Raw genomic sequence first — 2,803 nt, forward strand, 5'->3', positions numbered from 1 at the left:
AATGAGGCCCAGTGCAAAGAGAAATAACCTCATCACCTTGCAGCCTTTGCTTAAAAGGTTTCCTTGCAGCCCTTGTGGCCAGGGCAGGAACAGGAGGAGGACTGCCAAGACATGGCTGTGTCTGGACACTGACAGAGGCAATTTGCCAACAAAAGCCTCCTGGCATCCTCACGGTACAGAGCTCCTACGAACCTTCTTCAGTTATTCCCTGTTCCAGCACCCAGGAGGACATTCAGTGATGTCAAAGATCAACATTTCCAGCTCATAGACTTTCTCATACTTCTCAACTCATTGGAAACAATGGTCATTTCTTTCCATTTCCCTAAGAGACATTGGACATTATTCTTTTGTTTTCTCATGCTGAAAAACCCTGTGACAATGACTTGATAGAATTTGGTAAGTTTTGTTGATTGTAATTGGTCTTTTATCTATCTTATCCCATATCTAACAGATAACCAGTGATAACCTTGATGAGATAATGCCCTCACAAGAGTGAGCTGTTTCAACACCAGAACATAGGAGCCTTTTTTAAATGAACGAAAAGGAGGAGATGTCATAGACAGGTAGAATAATGATAAAAGAAAGGCCCTATGAAATCAGGCCTTGTTCTGCCATGTTAATAGCTGGCCTGTCATCACTTCTGAGTGCAGCTAAGCAGTTACAAGTTCCCATGTGAAGCCATTGTGAGAATGAGACTTTGTGAGCAGTCTGTTCTGAGGGTGAAAAACAAATGCACCTGCAACAACAAGGGATTTGTCCCATGAGAATCAGTGAAGAGAACAGGTAAACAATACAATAGAGAGATCTGATGCACCAGTGAAATCTATTTTATTAACCAATAATAGAATAACTGATAAGAAATCTCTGAACTAACTAAAGTTGCACACAAGGTTTTTCAAACTGTGTAAAATGAGTTGCATGAATAAAGAATAAAGAGTTCTCCAGTTCAGCTGGGTCCTCTGGGATTTCAGTTTCCCCCTTCTTTGAGGCTTTGGGTTCCTCCTTCTTTGGGGCTTTGGGTTCCCTCTTCTTTGGGGCTTTGGGTTCCTTCTTCTCTGAGATTTTGGCTGCCTTCTTCTGTGGGATTTTGTTTTCCTTCCTCTCTGGGGCTTTGGTGTCCTTCTTCTCTGATGCTTTGGTTTCCTTCTTCTCTGGGATTTTGGTTTCCTTCCTCTCTGATGCATTGGTTTCCTTCCTCTCTGATGCATTGGTTTCCTTCCTCTCTGATGCTTTGCCTTTCTTCCTTTCTGATGTTTTGCTTTCCCTCTTCTCTGAGATTTTGGTTTCCTTCTCTGAGATTTTGGTTTCCTTCCTCTCTGATGCTTTGGTTTCCTTCTTCTCTGGGGCCTTGGTTTCTTTCTTCTCTGGGATTTTGGTTTCCTTCTTTGGGATTTTGGTTTTCTTCCTCTCTGGGGATTTGGTTTCCTTTTTGGGGATTTTGGTTTCCTTCTTCTCTGGGGTCTTGGCTTTCCCCTTCTCTGGTTTTGGAGGTTGCTTTCCCACAGAGACACCCTTCTTTTCCTTCTTCTGCCTCTCTTCCTCCTCTAAGGCTTTTGCCTCCTCCTCAAGCTTTTTAGCTGACTGCTTCAGCTCCCTTCTGCAGACAAAATAGAAACCATGGCTGAGAGTCCCTACCAGAAACTTGGGCTCCCTAGTCCTGGCTGGCCCTGCACTTCATTCCTTGACCCTGAGGCCATTCCCATGAATTCTCCTCAACCCACAGAGGCTGGGAACATCCCAAGTGAGGCCATTGGTGGAAGGGGACCTCCAGGCCCAGCCAAACCTCAGCTTTGCCATCATAAGCTCTTGACTGTGCAAGCTCCCTCTGAAGGCACAGCCAGACCCCTCCAGCCCCTGCCAAAGGCTGATCCACCAGCTCTCTGTGCTGGTGCCTGAAAACGCCCTTTGTCTCTTGGCTTCCCAGTTTAAAGCAGAGCACAGATTGCTGACATCTGCTTATCTCTCCTACAATTCTTACTCAGCTCATTCAGCCCCCTTGCTCCTGGGCATAGCTGAAGCATGATTTTAAAGAGTTCAGATTTCAGCTGAGGCTTAGAAGCAATTCCCATTGATCAGGATGTAAGTTAGATAGGCAGACCATAGGTTAATGATTATGAGATGCTTAAGCCGGAGCTGAATGTTCTATTGTTTACCATGAGGAGCTTCTTTCTAGAAGGAAGTGGAGGAAGTGAACTGTTATAAGAACATCTTGAAACCAGGAGAACAATGCTTAGGACCTGGGCTTGATGTCAATCAGTCACTAAGCAGGGGACCTTGGATCGTGCCAGAGGGTCACAGAGACCTGATGAAGACATTCCTGACTTCATCCCTTAAGACCACAGACCCAATTCGAGACCCAATTCAAGGGAGGAATTGCACAGGTGTGAAGGACCAATGACCTCATTTGAATACAGAGGGGGGATGGGAGGTGCTGGGGTTGTGCAGATGTATTGTATGTAAGATCTTGGGCAATAAAGAGAGGGCAAAGAACCTTGGACAGCGCGGTCACGCCTTTTAGGGACGGCTCTGGTGCCGCCTGCCGGTGTTAATAAACACACCACTGTCTAACTTTAATTAGTTAGAGAGTCTCTGTCCGTGACCTTCGGTTTTAATGACTCCTAGCCTGCTCCTTCATGAGAACAATGCTATCAGTCAGAAAGCAAAGGCTGCAGGAACTCCTCTCCTGCAAGGCAGGCTCTTGTCAGCCAGATTTCCTGCTGGAACCCAGCTGTGACCAAGCAAACAAGTGCTGGCTGCCATGGAAACCATTGGAAGCAGCCTCGTCCCTCTCCTCCCCATGAAA

This window comes from Molothrus aeneus, unplaced genomic scaffold, assembly GCF_037042795.1.
Source record: "Molothrus aeneus isolate 106 unplaced genomic scaffold, BPBGC_Maene_1.0 scaffold_19a, whole genome shotgun sequence".
Classification (NCBI taxonomy): Eukaryota; Metazoa; Chordata; class Aves; order Passeriformes; family Icteridae; genus Molothrus; species Molothrus aeneus.